The 18,041-nt window shown below is 39.1% G+C and overlaps 1 long non-coding RNA gene across 1 annotated transcript; it reads right to left on the bottom strand.

Moving 5' to 3' along the window:
- Positions 1-2,980: 2,980 nt before the first annotated feature.
- On the bottom strand, positions 2,981-16,506 carry LOC113965004. Its single transcript, XR_003533406.1, has 4 exons — positions 16,496-16,506; positions 13,282-13,286; positions 4,630-4,637; positions 2,981-3,048 (listed from the first exon to the last, which is right to left on the bottom strand). It is a non-coding gene; the product is annotated as an uncharacterized LOC113965004 (long non-coding RNA).
- Between the last annotated feature and the right edge of the window lie 1,535 nt (positions 16,507-18,041).

Raw genomic sequence — 18,041 nt, forward strand, 5'->3', positions numbered from 1 at the left:
TTAAGAGGAACAAAAGCATATTTAATGTCTACAGACTCATGCATTGATCCAGAAAGAAAGCAAAAACCACAACAGCCAACACAATGCTTTAATACCAGTCTCTCCCCTCAGTAGTTTTATTTAAGCCAGCTGAAACAATCTTAATCCTGCCCATCAGTTTGCAATATTACCCTTTTGAGCCCAAAACTGTGTTTGTCATATACTAAACGCTTTCCTGAACAGTTCATAAAGTTCAGTGGTAGGTATCCAAAAACTATGGTTGGGGTTACAGGGAGCACAAGTGTCAGAGGACTGAGAGTTTCAGGAAGAAGAACAGAAAGTGAATTGCATGGGAGGGTGGGGGGAGGTAATTAGTCATATGCAATGCAGGCCCGTGACACTTAAAAGCCACAAAGCTATCATGCATAGAGTTACTGGATTTCAAAGGAGTTTTTTACAGAACCTGCCCTTGTGGACTTTTTTTCTGCATGTATCTTTTGCTGTCTTTAAAAACAAACTAAAAAAACAAAAAGAAAAAAAAACACAAAGAAACAAAAAAAAAACGGAAAACAAAACAAAACAAAACAAAAAAAAAAGGAGCTGCTATCTTTAAATTTCTCCTTCCACAAAGTCGATTTGATAAATAAGGCATAACTCCAGCATATAGAGAAATCCTTTCCACTCCCATGGGCTTTTGACCTTTCCTATGAGACTGCACTATTTATGTAAATATACTTGGAGACTCTTTCTATAAGCTTTTAGTTTTCTATGATCTACCACTTTAGTGTTTATTAAAGATACAAATGTATAGAATTATTAAGCATTCAGGTGAACAGAACAAAGAACACGGCAAACACGAAATTGTTCCGGATTTTGACACATAAAAAACTTTAGAATCACTGTACTGTTTTAATTCTGTGATTACTTTCATTGCTTTGAAAAATTAAAAGAAAGGCCTTATAATAAATGCTATGTGCATCTTAACTGTGTTACTGAGCAAAGTCAATCTGGCAAACTCCTATTGAGATTTGTGATTTTTTTAAACCCTTTAAAATAAATGCTTTTTGGTATTGATTTTTTTTAATTAAAAATACTTCCAAGCATAAATTGAAACCAATGCCTCCACCTGGGAAGATTTACTTGCTGGCATGCTCCAGCCACATAGTCTCTTATGATGTCATCCCCTAGTTGTGCCAAGGGAGCCTCAGCATTGGATGGATCTGGTCAATGCTCAGCAGAGAGGGACTTGTGGGCAATAATATTTTTGTCACCCAAGAGTTTTACACTTAGAAACCTCCCTGTTTTGCAAATTGACCCATGCTGGAATGATTATCTCTTCTGCAGTGTGAATGGGCAATTTGTTATGGTCGGATTGAAAGTGTGCACTCACTCTCTTACATTTCTTGTTCATTGTACTGGCTTCTTTTTGGGGTTTGGGGGGCAGGGGAAATGAAATTTAAAGATTTGATGAGAAACCAATTTGAACAACAATTTCTCACAAACAGAGTGAATTTGCCTTTTTGCAAATTGATTTTTGTAATGAGTTATTTATATGATACTACTTAATAAATTGTTTTTTCTAACTTGTTTTTTTTCTAATTCTCTTAATCTATGTTATGTATTTACAACATTATCAACAAGATAAGCCTTTGAAAAGATTCTCTGATTGCTTTAAGAAAAAGGGCTAAATTAACTCAGTCTTTGAAATGCCATTCGTAAGTGTCTGGCTTGCAGCATGCTATAAGAGCAGTGGGATCACTATTCTGTGATCAGTGAGGCCTCCCAAAAGTGATATAATTTCAGAAGGCAGCATTTAGTGATGCTTACTATGAACAGGATTAGTCTATGATCACAAGCCAAATTTTGACTAGACGAGGTTTCCCAGGAAGGCAGCAGAAGCTTTGTCAAGGTAAAGCATGTAGAATGCCTTTCTTGAAGCATAAGAAGTTCACATAATTTATAATAGCAGTGTTCAGTTATTTGTCTTTCATTGTATGAGGTTCAAAAAAGATTTAAAGTCTCAGTTCACTTATGGAAAGTCCAAATGTCATTTGCAACATCCTTTTACATAAGGAGGGCAACCTCAAGAGAAAATTCTTCATTTTAACACTTCCTTAATAAAAGACCTGTCTCTATCTCCAGAAATTCCATCATGATTAAAGGATAAGGACAAAGAAAAGAGTGGGAAAGGTCATAGCAAAGTGGAACTTTGTCAAAAGCATTAGAATGAACCACAAAAAGCAAACAGTTTAACACTGAAACCCGTATGTGGTTTATGACACAACTGAGTAACTTTTGTAACCAATGAGAAATGAGCCCAAACATCCACTTGCAATCTTTGGTGAACCTCCAGAAGAAAACCTCTGTATGAATAGCCAAAACCCCCAGCTTCCAAAAACTCTAGTAGATCACAAGGCTGTAAATACATAAGTCTAAATAGCAATTAAAAGTGTTTAATTTTAATGATCTCATTATCTGAACACCAAATTGCAGAAACTAAGCACCGCCCTGTACGTGGAGGATGTATCTACTGACCCTCCACACCCTCCAGGTAGGACACACAAGCACACACAAGCTTGCAGATGCAAGCACAGGGAGGCGGCAGTTATCCCATCTCTCAGCTCTGTTACTTCGCGCATCAAAGCAGCCCTACAAGATTTCACAAAACATCAGCTTAAGTTTTCCATCTTCTAAATGAAAACAGTAGCAGCAGCAGAAGAAATCCTGGTTGTCCACTTGCTGAAAGGTGGTCCAGACTCTGTAACTTTCCATGTGTACTGAGGCTCCAAGAGCAGAACCACTTTTATTTACATGAAAGAGGAATCCGTCATATTACTTCTTATTTGATTTACTATATCAAAGAGCACTTTAACCACAAAGAAAAGTGTGGTGGGTCTGGCTGAGCCAGAATTTATTTCCCCATAGTAGCCCTCACAGTGCCGTGCTCTGCATTGGTAGCTAGAGGAGTGTTGATAACACACCCATGTTTTGGCTACTGCTGAGCACAGCACTGTAACATTCCTTCTTCAATTGAAGGCGAGATCGTGGGAGGGGATCCAAGTAGGCCAGCTGACCCACACTGACAAGGGGATATTCCATACCATATGATGTCAACCCAGATATAAAAGCTGAAGCAAGGAGCAGGACTGGAGGCATTCATTGTCTGTGATGGCTGCCTGCTGACAACCGTACACGTGCTGGAGCCCTGCTTCTCCGAGAAGTGGCCATCCATCGCTGCTGGTAGAGATTAACTGCTGGCTTCTGCTTTGTGCGCACGCACGCTGCTTTTGCTTTCTTTTTTGCATAAATATAAACTGCCTTATCGCAACCCACGATTTGTGTTGTTTTCTTTTCCCACCTTAGTCTCCCCTGTCCGGCTGGGAAGCGGAGGAATAGAGCAGCTGGGTGGGCACCTGGCATTCAGCCAAGGTAAACCCACCACAAAAGTCAACTAAGGGGTAGCATTTCAGCCAGAAAATGTACTTGATTCTCAGACATTAATTTACCAGGTTTATCTGTGTAAAATAATTCCTCCTGACAACAAGCAACAGACCAATCACAACCCCTGCCAATATTAATCTTTCATTGATACTATCAAAATTACCACAGAGACAAGTCAGGTAGACAAGCCATTAAAGCCAAAAGTCTGTTATTTTTTTAAAGTTCATATTGAATTTGTCCACCCCTCTGCTCCATTCTTGTGAGACCCCACCTGGAGTACTGCATTCAGTTCTGGGGTCTCCACACAGGAAGGACATTGGCCTGTTGGAGTGAGTTCAGAGGAGGGATGCCAAGATTATTAGAGGGATGGAGCTCCTCTCCTGTGAAGAAAGGCTGAAAGAGTTGAGCTTGTTCAGCCTGGAGAAGAGAAGGCTTTGGCATGACCCAATTGCGGCCTTCCAGTACCTGAAGGGAGTCAAAAAGAAAGATGGAGAGGGACTTTTTATAGGGGCATGTGACAGGACAAGGGGGAATGGCTTCAAACTGAAAAAGAGTAGGTCTATATTGGGCATTAGAAAGAAATTCTTTACTGTGAGGATAGTGAGGCACTGGAACAGATTGCCCAGAGAAGTTGTAGAGTTGTGGATGCAGAGATGTTCTGGAAGTGTTCAAGAGCAGGTTGGATGGGGCCCTGAGCAACCTGGTCCAGTGGAAGGTGTCCCTAACCATGGTGGGAACATTGGAATTAGATGACCTTCAAGGTCCCTTCCAGTCCAAATGATTCTATGATTCTATGAATTTCAAGGACAGCTCAAACAAGGGAACAAAGAAAAGAGAAACCATTTAACTAATACTTTAATACTTGTATAAAAATTGCAGGAATGATCACTTATGTGAGCAGCCAAGTGAGTTCAGTGTTGGTTCTTCCAATTTTAATCTCAGATAATGTTACTTTTGATGCTGTAAATGAAATTTGAGTTTGTTGGATAAGGCACAGATTTTTTTTTTTTGGAAAAAAAGTACATATTCTTATCCAAAGTCTTTGAAGCCTTTACTCTTTCTTACCCACACTAGTACATCTTTGCCTAATTATAGCACAGACAGTTATCTGGCAAATACCCACCCTCTGCTCTTTCTTTTCTCCAAACTGACTGCAACAACTAACAGTTTCTCAGCAGCTGCCTGTCTCCACATCAGGTCCTCAAGCACATCTGTCGCTCCAATCAGAACGGCTGATTCCACTTCCCCTATTCCCCACATATTAAAAAGCAAACATTAGCATTGTCAGAAGTCCTCAGTCACTCACTATTTCTAAGCACTCTACTACTCATTACACATTTTTTAACCTTGCCTAACCAGAGAGTGAACAAAACCATGTATATTTTTACCAGCTGTGGACATACGGCCTGATAGGACCTTATCATGTAAGCACAAGAGAAACAAACTTAAGATGCATACATCTTAATTAATAACCAAATGTATAAATCCCCCCCCGATTGCTTTTACATGTTTTTCTAAACATCTGCTTCTACCTTCATTGTTAGACAAAGCTGCGCTCTTCTACAGCTCAGCTGGGGAACTTATTTCTCTCTCTCTCTCAGAATGCAATTATTTCATGTCAACTTTCTTAATTGGAAACAAGCTTAACCCATTTCCCAATTACAGCTCCAGCTTATTAGAACAAACAAACTCTCAAACCTCCTTTAATAAAATAAAACAAAAAACACCCCCAAAGAACAAACCTAAACTTTGGTAACAAGACATTAAAAAGAGGACTGAATAAAAGAGCTCTGGTAAATGAAAGAATGAGGAAGCTGGTGCAGCGACACGAGGAGACAGTGTGTGTCCAGTTGGCTTGGTCTCTGACACAGCATTCCTGTAATTCTGTTTACTGGCAGCTCACAGAGGGAGCACTCCAGCTTTTACTCATTTCATGTACTTTTCTCCCCTCACATACCAAGGTGTACCTGTCAAAACTAAAAAATAGAGACAGATGCACCTTTTTTTTGCCACTGCTGAACATTTTGATGGCCTAACTTTTTTTTTTATAGTTGGAGCCAGGTTCTCTCTGTCTCCTTCTTCTCACACTGGCCCTAGACTTTAACTCTCACGTTCAAATAGACTATTTGAACTATTTTGTAATATCTATTGCCAAAGGCAAAAAGCCTAAAGAGATAAAAGGAATCCAGTGACAAGAGGGCCAAACTACCTGTTACTGCTACGAATTATGGCTCAGATAGCTGTGCTTCTTCACATGACCTTCATTCTTTTGCTTACACATTTTTTTGTTACAGTGCCAAATGCACCAAATTTAGAGTTTCCCACACCACACATATCCTTTATTACACATCTGTGAAGACAAATAGTTTTCAAGCATTCTATTTGGCTTCCCATGGATGTCATCAGCTTTTTGAGAGGCACCCACCTTTTTATGCACACACTGCATACTAGCCTAAGAAGATATGTGTAGAAATTATTCCACACGTTATACTATCTACTTGCACATAGCACAGGATATATGGGCCAAATATTTAGTTTACAAAGTTGTAATATTCTTGCCCACCTACAGCATTTGCCAGGTACTGATCCAATGATTAATATTTCCCCCTTGCCGATATCACATGTTCAGAAATATTGATTATGATGCTATTTTGGTTTTGTTGTTTTCTGGTATTGTCAACATTTCTCTAAACAATTTATACAGTTGTTTTTGAGAAACAAAGAAATCTCAAAACTACACTTTGAGATTCACCGCTCCAATATCTTAGTATTTAATCAACCTGTAATATAATATTGATTACAAACACCCTGGAGACAAGAGATTGGTACTTGTGTTTAGAGAAAATACTTCATATAGCTCTTTATTGCAGTAAGAGCCTTTCAAATGTTTTGCTACCAAATATCCATCTGGCCCACAGTCTTGCTCACTTATGCAGTCAGAATTTTATCATTGTTCCTGGCAGAAGGGAGATGGGACTCCTGAAAGACAATACAGGTTAACTGTTTGATGACCAGCATGAAGTGCAGCAGAGGACAAAGGGACTTGGATTATAGATGTTGCTCTCGTGGACTATGAAATTAAAAAAACACATTGAAACAAAGAGCTCTGGCAGGAAGACCACAACATGTAAAACATTGTGCCAAACATTCAGCATTTTATGTTATTGCCCATTAAAAATTACCTTGCAAAACTGAAACAAAAGCTTCATTGTATGTCAGTTGAGACATCATCAAAACCTGTCAGCTCTCTGCCTGCTCTCTCTCAATTCCTCTCCACTGGAAGGTCACGTCCCTCCTGCAGGCAGTGCTTGTTTTTCTCCAGCTCTGGCAACCCCTCCTGCATAACCAGCCTCCAGACCAACTGCGCCAAAGCAGAACTGCAAACTTTATTTCATTCAGCTCTTGTCCTTGCATCTCCTTTCTTTTATCCTCTGGGTAACCTACATACATTCATAAACATTTACACTCTATACTAACTATTTTATATATATATGAAACTGTTATGATGATGATTACTCAGTCTTACCATCTTACTCTTTCTAGTCTTTTGAAACCCCGATGGGTACTGAGCCTATGCTCTGATTTACCCTGCAAGTGTGAATGGACTATTTGCATTTCACTGATGTAGGTAGTTCTGGGCACTCATTAGGTACCTTTTAATCATTGGTAAATTCCAAAAGAGCTTTTCTATATGTGCAGTACTGTCAGCACAAGTTAGTCCTGTTATTGCCAGAGCTAATATGATGATGAAGTGAGAAATTACAAACTCTGGAAGATATTTTGATTACTCAAGGGAAAACATTTTCCACTTAGGCTCCCTTCTCACTGCCCAATCTCTTTGGGACAGCAGTAAGAGATCACCAGAACTAAGCAAGATTCATGCCCTATTTATTCAAGTCTTGGACAAGGATTCAAACTCTAATCAGTCTGAACTGTCATTTGAAAAAACACTTCCACACTTGTGAAGATATGCTGATATGCTTCAGCGTTCATACTTGTGACAAAATTATCAAAGGTACTGTTAAGCATTGTCTATCCCAGTCCTCAAAAACCTTGCTGCTTTACTGCATTAGAGTTCTCATCTGTTTCCTGTAGTAACTTTAAGTAATTTACTATAAAGTCAGAACAAGAATACTTAGAGAAAGAAGGTTTAGAGAGAACTCAAAAACAGGAATATACTCTAGGCATTAATCATGTTAATGAACCCATATTCACAAACTTGCTCCACTGGAGGGGATGGCTACAGTGCTCACTTCTTTGAAATCAGCTCCATACAAGTGTACTAGTGTATCTCTCTGCAGTAAATGACAAAACTATGTTCTGCTTAATTTCCTATTATGTTCTGGATTAATGCAATACCCTTCTTTGTTGCCAGTGATTCTACACCTGTAGGAGAATGCTTGTCTAATCAGATGTTAGTTGCCATGTCATGGTTTTATGATGTTAGCTTTGTTCTGTTGTACGGTAATTATATTTAAGTTGCACTAGGCTGCACAGTTTAAATGAATAAATGACACTTTGGCATATATTGGTTGTAAAAGGTCTTGGAATTAGCTTGTTTAGAGGAAAAGAGGAAAAGGAAATTAAGTCCTCAGTCTCCTCTTGCAGTGGGTGTAGAGATCACTGCATCTGTGAAGAGTGACAGAGCAAGCCAAGGAATAATTTACTATGCTATCAAAGAGGAAGAAATATTGATGTTACCAAATATTTAGTGTTACCGAAATATTTATAGCCCCATCATACAAGCTATTCTGCACTTGAACGGCCTAAAACACACATATGTAGGTGTTGAGGTTCTTTCTGTGTTACAGATAATTCAAACTCAATAGTCACTTTTAAAAAAAAATGTTTTCATCAAGGAAAAAAAGGCCAAACTTCTTGTGTTTTCTCATATTTACTTCTATATATGCTAGGAAAAAATGAGTCTGCCAAGTATAAAGACACATTTTGTGACTCAGACTTGTTGATAATTCTGTGGATACTTAATGAGAATTTGTATTTTGAGCTTCCTTATCTCTGGCTGAATTGAAAGACTAGATTCTTAATTTAAAGTGGTTATTTATTTTTAAAATCATTTTAGACATTCTAAAAGAAAAATTCCATCAGGGAAACACTAGCAGTCTTTTTAAGTAGAGTGGAACAAATAGTACCTTTATAATGTGGTGCCTATTGTACTTAAGGCTTGAGGTACAATAGGCACAATGCTCCTTCCAATTCCCTCATCTAAAAGAAAGGTGATTTTCTTTATTCAAGCCTCTTGAACCAAGAAAGAAAAGGAGAGGAGATAGATACAGCTCTTTGTAGTACTGCTTAGATGTAAAGGTTAATCATAAAGTGTGGTGCTGTTTTTAAATGTTTCAAAATGTAAAACAGATGAATTCAGACCTTCCTCATAAATTGACCATTCTAGTTAAAACTTTGAGAAATTAATTCTTAGCTCTGCTTCTTTTTACTGAGAAAGAAAACACAGTGGCCTTCTGGGGCAAGATCTTTAAAGATTTTCAATGAGATTTATGTGGCAGAAAGAGCTCTCAGAGACGAATCGATATAACTAAGTACAGCGCTCTCATACAATCACGCTGATCAGGAAAACTGGCTGCATCATCAGAGGGCTGTCATTTTCTCACTTGCACTGTGTGAGATTGCCTAAGGTTTCTCACAACATTGAAATCAAACCCTCCGGTTGACAGCAGCCAGTGACAACAGGGGTTTCAGGGCAAAGGAACTGTGTCTTCTTGAGCTCGTGGGTTGTTAACCACATTTCTTTTTCTGACAGACTCGAGATTCCCATTCCCTGGCATCATATTACCTGCACACACACATTCTTAGACTGCAGCTGTCCCTCTAATAGATAATTTTTATAAACAAATGTAAGGCCAGAGAGTGCACTTTTTATACATCCAACCTCTTTCTTTATTTGGGAGTATTTTTAATCAGTCTACTTGCAAAGAACAGAAAGACAACGCCTCTTCTTTAATTGCTAAGATATTTCTGATCTTCATTGCTTCGCTCTCTCGTTATCAGATGAACCAATTGCATGGTGTCTTTTTACTTGGCTCCTTGTACTTCATGTTAATTCCCACTGCACGTACCCTTGGTATTGCTCTGGTTTTGTTCCGCTGCTGTTAGGCACTGTCAGGTTTGTGCTGCTGAGGAACTGGTCAGAGCAGGGCTCTGCTGTTCTCAGTATTGCATGGAGAAAATTCCCATGGCAGCAAACTTTCATAGAATAGGTAGCAAATATCTGAAGGAATTCATATGTAAACCAGTAAAATCAGGAAATTAAGAACTCAGCCTGCCTAGTCACTTCTGAAAATCTTGTTAGACAACTACACACAGGTCAATGTACTTAAATATATCTGTAAACCTGGACAGGCATCCAAAAAGCATCCGAAGCAGGACATGCCAGCTGAATGCCATTCCTATGTTTCTTAGCTGAGAATAAACTCTGCCTGTTTGTTCAAGCAGTTTCAATTATGTACCACAAGTTATGCAGAACCTGTGCAAGTCTGGACAGTCTGAGAATAAGATATGCACCAGTGAGATATTAAGAAATGGGAATATAAAGTCCTACTTGAAAAAATGAAGGCTAGAGATACTTATTTGTGTGTGTGTGTGTGTGTGTGTAAGTGTGGCAGCTGGCTTAGCAATACAAGTTTGCTGCTGATGGACATTAAAAGCATGAAGCACTGTGAAAAAGATATTAGGCAGTATTTTTATGGAAATGTCCCTCACAGCTTTTTAAGGTCAGTTCTGCTACTTAATTATTAATCTTAAATATATGAGAAAAAAAACCCACACAAAAATTAGTCAAAATGTTAGCTCTACTGGTAGTAAGAGATGGGGAGAGAGAAGGAAAAACAGAGGAACTGAAAAGATTGACACAGGGGAAAAGAGAAACCTCAGGAAGAAAATGAACATACCCTGCAAATATCTTCAAGGTAACAATGTAAATGAAAGCAGGAAATTACAGCAAGTCTCAGAAGAAAACAGAGAAGTAATGGCCATAAGCAAAGAAAGAAAAAGTTTAGGTTAAACATGAGCAAAAAACTAAGAGTAATGAGGTTAGTGAAAAAGTCAAAGATAGCTGAGGTGCAATTAATGCACATATTCAAGAACACTGGACCAAAAATGAAATGATGAAGAGAACAAATCTGTAAAATTTAAGTTTTGAGAGGAAACAAAGAAGAAAGTCTTTCCTGGCACCCCATATGGGATTTTTCTTCACAATGATCTGATCAACTTCAGGTTGGCACTGTGTTCAAATTGTGTTAGTTGCAACATACCTGTTTTCTTATTACACCTGCTTGTTCGTAGTTGTTTTCTTTTGTGACAGCTGACATCAGTTCTATTCTTTATTCTTTTTATCTTATTTCACATCTCGTCAGTTTACTTCAGCCACCACACATCCTCATCTCATCATTTTGTTCCATTTCCATCCAGCTCCTCTAATAAAGTATATAGACACATTGCTTTTGCAGTGAGCACTGATTTGACTGTATGCTCCTTCAGTTGCATTGGCCTCAAGCATTTTGAATTCTGTCATGTTCCAAAAGAGCCTGTAGCTGTTCAGGTGTAGGTGACTGTTAAAAACTGTGCAAATGGATGACCCTTGTTCAACATTGGGCAGGTTTTCTATAGGCTTTTCCTTCAAGAGACATCTCTGTTTCACTAAGTACATTATGATTAAGACACAGCATAGATGCTGTTTCATCTCCTTGATATTCTGACAAACTGTAAATTTATGTTTTTAAAGTCTCAGTAACTTGCATGCCAAGGTTTCATTTCAAGGTTCAACTTTCAGCTCAATATAGATGCTTATTAAACTCAAGGGAAAGACCCTGCTGACTCAGATGAGTTTAGAATGAGACCTTATACTTCTATTCAAGCTTAAGTAACCCAGGACATAAACTTGTCATTTGGATCCTTTACTGTTCACCCAGTAAAATAGCCTCCAATTCTGCTATCATAGATGGCATTCCAATTCCACAGTCTGTTTTAAGTCCTCACACAACTCTCCATACCTTTGTATGCAAGTGCCCAAAACCCCATAACAGACTTACCCTTCCAATATTACAATGTCAAGAAGTGCTATTTTCCACTTTTGCAGATGGACAATTGACTCTCATTTAAAAAGGACCTGGGCACCTACATAACCTTGGTGACCTGTGCCAAAAGGACCCAGTAGCTGTTCAGTTTTCCCTGGAAAAAGCACTTGAACCCAAGTTTCCTAGTGGGTGGTTGTAACAAAAGAGAAAGCTGGGTGGAAACACAGCACTACTGTGGATACAAGGGCAGTTTGGCTCAGCAGTAAAGAGCTTGTGCCAGCCCAGGGACACTGACAGGAGACAAAGGGAAAGAAAGAAAAGACAAAGTTCGCAGTCCCTTAACATTTTTCTCCTCATTTTGCCATTCTAAAGTTGCCCTTGCTGGGGTTAATTAACAACTATGAATGCCAGTGCTAGAGGAAAAAAGTAGATTGCAGTTTTTACCCCTCTCCCGCATTTTCCATAGCTGTGACCAGACCTCGGGATGTAACCTCTGTAAATGCTCCCTCATTACTTTCCTACTAATTAGTCTCATTTCATTTATGAGGTATATTATCTGGGGATTTTATATGGTTTAACACATTAAAAAATAAAGCTTCTTGACATTTGAAAATACTCTCACTTTGGAGAAACTGTCACTCCTCCTCACATCTGCACATAAGGGGACGGTTGAAAGAGTCATCTGGGGATAAGAAAGTGTTCTCCTCACAGCAATGGCTATGTGAAGTGTTAAGGAGGCCATGCCATGCTGGCTTAATGTGAGCACTTGTGTTTTATTATAGCTATATGACACAAATGTTTAAAGCCTATATTCAACTCATTTAACTATGGGCATTAGAATGTTCAGAAAGATAAAAGAGGTGTCACCCTTTGGTTCTCAGACAAGGGGTGATTCATCCTGAACCAGTCTCTGGAGATGTGGCTGTCTCTCCCCACTTATCACAGCATGGAGCTAGAGGGGGCCATACCTATGACTTCAGTGTCTGCTACTTGGTAGGAGACATTTCAGCCTTAGAGTTTAGTGTGATGAATGAACTTGCCAGATTACACCTTTTCCTACAGGTGCAACCGACTGCAAGTTCTAACTTCCAACATGGTCCTTAAAAGCTTGTTGTACCAGCCTATGACCAGCCTATGCCTCCCTCCACCACTCTGTATGCTTATATGCATGCAAGCTGAAGGAAAATAGTACTGAAAATTCATCCTAGAGTGGCAGAAGTCAAATCAGGACACTTCCTCCCCTATGTTGGCTAAGGTACTTGAAAAATCAGAGGCTATTCTACAGAGCCAAGTACATTCACAGGTCACTGGTATTCACCTTTAGCAGCATAACAGTCTGTTCTCCACTATCACCTCCTTGGAAATGTGAGAGGGATTACTGAGGATTAAACTTCTGAAAGTGCCATGCCAGAAGTCAAAAGAGAACCCTCTTTATCTTTGTTCACTGGAACCTCTTCTGATGGGGTATCTCCTCCAGATTTGCCTTCCCTACACATGTCACCTTGTAGAAAAAAATTGCTGAACAAAAGAAACTGAGTAAGGTGAACAACTTGAGTTGTATTACAAGTTTTCAGACATAAGGATGTGATCTATTCTGAAAATCCCTGATGATTTATTTAGTGGGCATATTTTTACATTGTTTCCTTTAACATCAGAGAAAATGTGCCTTTGGAGAGGCATGGCTTTTATCTCATCTCCTTTAAAATTGCACCACAGATCTCAAAAGAAAGGCTTTGCCGTGTCAGAATTTAAAACAATTCACCTTATGGCTGTCACCCAAAGTAGATGAAATATGTGCCACTGAGTTTTAAACGACTGCTTATGCTGCCAGTCATAGTCAGATTTTGAATTGAATGATATAAGTTCCCTCTGTTTCCCTGAAAGTGATGAAGTTCAATCTTTTTACACCACAAAAGGATTTGGCCCTTAACTTTCACTGTCTTCCGAATCCAAAGAAATTTTATCCACTTGAATAATTTATCATCATAACCTATTTTTCATTAATTTGACTATGCTCTCATTCCTCTCGGGCTTGGTACTTATAACGTAGCTCTACTGTGAAAAACAACAATGTGAAATTAGCACTTTCTTACTCAGCAGATCCCTTTCCTGTGTGAAGTCAGAAAGAGTGTTGTTTAACTTACCATAAAGAGTACTAAAATCTCCCTTTTCCCCCTTCCCTGCTTTTCACCCAACAGGACCGCTGCAGCGGGGGGGAAGCAAACACGACAGGATTTTTGGCTTTTGTATTTATGTGACTATCAACTGAACTCTAGGGCCACCTGGGCAGCATGTGGATCTCTGGGCTGTGACCAGCGTGACCCTCCCACTGCAGACAGCAGAGGGCTGTAGCTTCCAGCAGACCTTGCAAAGCTGCTGCCACTGATGACATGCAAGTCAAAACAATCCGATTTCCCACTTCCAGCCGATGTGCTCAAGTCAACAGAGACAGTTGCAAGTTTAAAATTAATCTTAGGCACAAGAATTGCAAGACAATGGCCACTTAGGTTCTAGGGACTGGAAAACAGATGAAGCTGTTCCTTGATGTGCTGTAAAACATGTCAGGTTTGAACCCTTCTGTGCTAATCCTGAGGGATTTGCTTAGCTAAGATAGATTGTGGAATCAAATTGGGGCACACAAAATCAAATAAGATTTGGGGACAATTTCTTAAGAAACTGATTGTTCATTCAGAGACATAAGATCTCTTGTGGAAGACAATACAGTTTGAGGCAAGACTCCCTCCAATGTATCCAAATTAATTTTTTTTCTGCTTTTCAAGATAAGTCCTTTCTAAAACTTCATAGTGCAAATTCAAGATTCGTTCCTCCCAAGAAAGTACATGCAATATGTAATAAAAATAGGAACTTTCAAAACAACTTTGAATTTTTCTTTGCCATAGGACATCATTTATTTCCAGAATATTCTTCAAATTCAGACAGCCTCTAACATATGACTAAGTCTGAAGTCACTTTGTCTGTCAAAAGATAAAGGGCAAATGAGTTATAAGGGCAGCTGGGTCATCAGAAGTCATTCTCTTTGGACTCAATGTAGTAAAAAATATGCTCAGTCTTCCAAACAACTAAAGTCCCAAAAGGCCACAAATCCTAGCTTTGCAACAGGCCAACCTATTCAACACAAAGGTCAGCATCATTAAACAGAATAAGAAACCAATCCTATAGCCAGAAATGACAGATCTGCCTAGGAGGCGAAGGAGTCATGCAGCTGTCTCTCTGGGCCTCCTTCACTCCCACACTTGCACAGTTCCAAAATTCTTTGTACACACACGTTTAACTCCATATACATGTGTGCCTACATATGCCTGTACAACGTGTGCATGTGTGGGACCAGACAAAAAATCCCTCAAAACATGTCAATCCACAAGATAAGCCATTACCAAACAGTATGGAAGCAGCAGCTGGTGGAACCGAGCTCTTCTGCACATCTACTGTCCTCTGGAGTTCCTCTTAACTCCTCATTGCTTTGCAGGAAATAATGTTTTCATCAGAGGTTAACCACAGCTTGTAAAATGAAGGACCTGTTTCTACTTTTAGCTCTCACTACCATCTGTACAATTTCTGCCAGTCAAGGCCAGGCTAAACCCCATGCTCATTCCTCTGCCTGCCTTCTTATCAGCTGAAAACGCACTGGATGCGTTCCCACGAGCTCGCCTTGGCACCAGTACACAATGCCCCCAGCCCAGGATAGTACTCAAGCTGCCATCTCCACCTTCCCATTACTGCCACGGGGGCTGCCAGCCACTAACCCTCCTGCAGCAACAAGCATGCATGGCAGCACAAGACTAAGAAGAGGAGACACTCTTTTCTTTTTGTGATGTTAACCCATGGCCCCCTCTACCTATCTGTGGCCATTTCTGGAAGGTTTTCATTCTTTTCAGGAGACAAAGGAAATAGCTTAGGCACTTCAAAGCCAAGTACTTTTCATAAACAGAGAGCACAGCTGTTCATCTGCTTATTCCCTTTTGTCACCATGCTGGAAGTATATCATATGTGCTTAGAGTCATACTAACCTCTAATGGATTTGGTGAGGATACAATCAGGCTTAAAAAATACAACAGCCATTAACACTGAGCTGTGAATCCAGAAGAGAAACCTGCCTTCCCCTGTGTGTGTATAACAGGGCCAAGCTCAGCCCCAACGCAGCATGGCAATGCAGCTTGTTGCTACCTGAGTGACGCTCGTCACACACACTGTAGAGACGTGCTGAGCAGTGGACCTTGGAGCTACGAGCTTGAGCTGCCACAGCAGGAATTCAACAGCAAAGGCACCAAATGCAAACCTGGAGGCTTGCACTATGCAGGTCAGCCACTTGAATTTTCTTTCATTTTTAAAAATCACTTTTATAAGCTTTCAGTATGAAAGAGATTAGGTAAACTCCCATTCTAGGTTGCTGTGCATGAAATTTAAAATACCCATATTAATGCAGAAATAAACTAACTACAACATCTAAAGCTAAATGCTGTAAATAAGTAGCTATGCAGTATGAAGAGAGGACAAATCTCAGCTGGGACTTGACAGGTTCAGGTTTTGTTCTCATTTCTGCCCTTGACCTGTTTGGTGACTTTGAGTAAGTCATTGCTTCCTTTCTATTTCTTTCTGGGTCAGGAACTGCCTATTATTTTGTGTTTGTAGTGGCTGGCATGAAAAGATCCAGTCCTAGGGAAGATCTCTGGACAGTGCTTCAATATAAACAATCTCTAAATACCTGTTAAAAAATGAGCACAGAGAGACTTCTTTTTTTATCCTTGGTAAAGAAAGTATCACATTGCAGTGAGTGAAAACTTCAGATATTTCATAAGTAAATAAATACATACATACATATCTGCATTTACACGAAACACACATATTAAAATGTGTCCTAATTAAAATCTAAAAACTTATCACAGCTTTGCGAGATTACTTCCCCCCTCTGTATATCTACGATATGAAAGCTTTATTGCCTCACTTGTAATAAGTATAGATTTGTTATATCTTGTGTTTAAGATTTATTTTGTAGCTTTGCATAAAACTAAACTCTGAATTCATTTTTTTAAATCCATCATTATCCCAAGCACATGGCACAGACTTGTGTCTGTGTTACAACGAAACCCCATATTTTTCAGTCTGCATTTGAAAGTAGTTAACATTTTTCTATCCCAATCAATGTGTTGCTCAGCAGTCAGTGCTGAAATAAGCCTTTTTGTAGGGTTTCAGGCATCTGTTTTGCCTTTTCTTAACCTTTCTCTCCTTGCTTACATGTATAAATGTCCATTTATAAGCTGTCAGCTGAAAGAGATGCCAAATTTAATCCAATTGCATAAATTCACAACATAAGCTGGAAAAAGTACATCACTACATGCCTGAAGAACTCAGAGTCTCTCTTAAAACATCTGACAGAATCACCCAAAATTGTACTGGAAAGATTCAGTACTTTACTTCCACGGGTGTGCAGTGAGGCTTTTGCTCTTGCTGTGGGCACTTGATTTCTGATATAACTGTTGAGGTATGGCTTGCAAGGGCAAAGAGTTCAAGGTAATTTATATTCTAGTCTCACAGTGAGCAAGCAATTGGTACCATATCTGCTAAGCAAAAGTAAGGATCAGGGAACCTTGAAATAGGAGGCAGTAGTGCTACAGACCACATTAAAACCAAATAAACAAGCAATAAAGACATTAAATAATAATAGTAATAGTAGTAGTGGTGGTAATAATAATAATAATAATAAAAGCATTAGGAGCAAAAGGAATGGGAAGTCTTGACAACCTGTTTCTGAAAGTTTCGAGGGCTTATAAGGTTGGCACTGTCCCACTACTTTGGACGTCTGGTCAAGCCCTGGTTCAAAAACCAGTAAGCAGTAACACATAGATTGATTTTGATTGTTAATGCACAGACAACAACTGAGATGGGATATTGGTTGCAATATCTGTCACATTTTGACAGGTGGAACACATTTAAAAGATTTTGTTTGCTTTTTGGAAGAAGGAAGAAGATAACAGCATTGAATGACAGGGATTTTGAACATCAAAGATAAGGAAAAAATGTTTAATTTTTTCCTTTGGATGGTATGGTATTTATTTTTTCTTAATAATGACCAAGTTAAAAGACTTGTGTATTCGACAATGTTTTTTATCACAAGAACAGAAGGTAAGAGCAGCAATTTTGGATGATTTGTTCAATGAAGTCACTAAAAATTCTTATCTTACAGAATTTTAAATGTTACAGATTTTTTTTTTAATAAAGAAGAAATTTATAATTGGATATTGAATAACACTAGCATTTTCAAATGCTGCTGGATTGAGAAATTGCTGCTTTTTGTTTGCCAGTTCAAGTATCCCTCTGGAAACAGAGCTGCAATATTTGAATTGTAATTCTAGTTGGCAGCAAAAACTAGTCACCACGTCAGAACTGTTCTGACACAGTAAATGACTGAAGTAATGACAGGAGGAAATCTGTAGGGAAGTAACTTTGTTTTTTTCAGAAATGTTGGCTGAGCTTGCATCAGTGGGGTCCCATGGGCTCCCATGACCACCATCTCCATCCTTAAATAAGTAACAAGCTACCTCCAGTGACAAACAC

Source organism: Neopelma chrysocephalum, unplaced genomic scaffold (assembly GCF_003984885.1).
Source record: "Neopelma chrysocephalum unplaced genomic scaffold, ASM398488v2 Primary Assembly neopelma1_22b, whole genome shotgun sequence".
Taxonomy (NCBI): domain Eukaryota; kingdom Metazoa; phylum Chordata; class Aves; order Passeriformes; family Pipridae; genus Neopelma; species Neopelma chrysocephalum.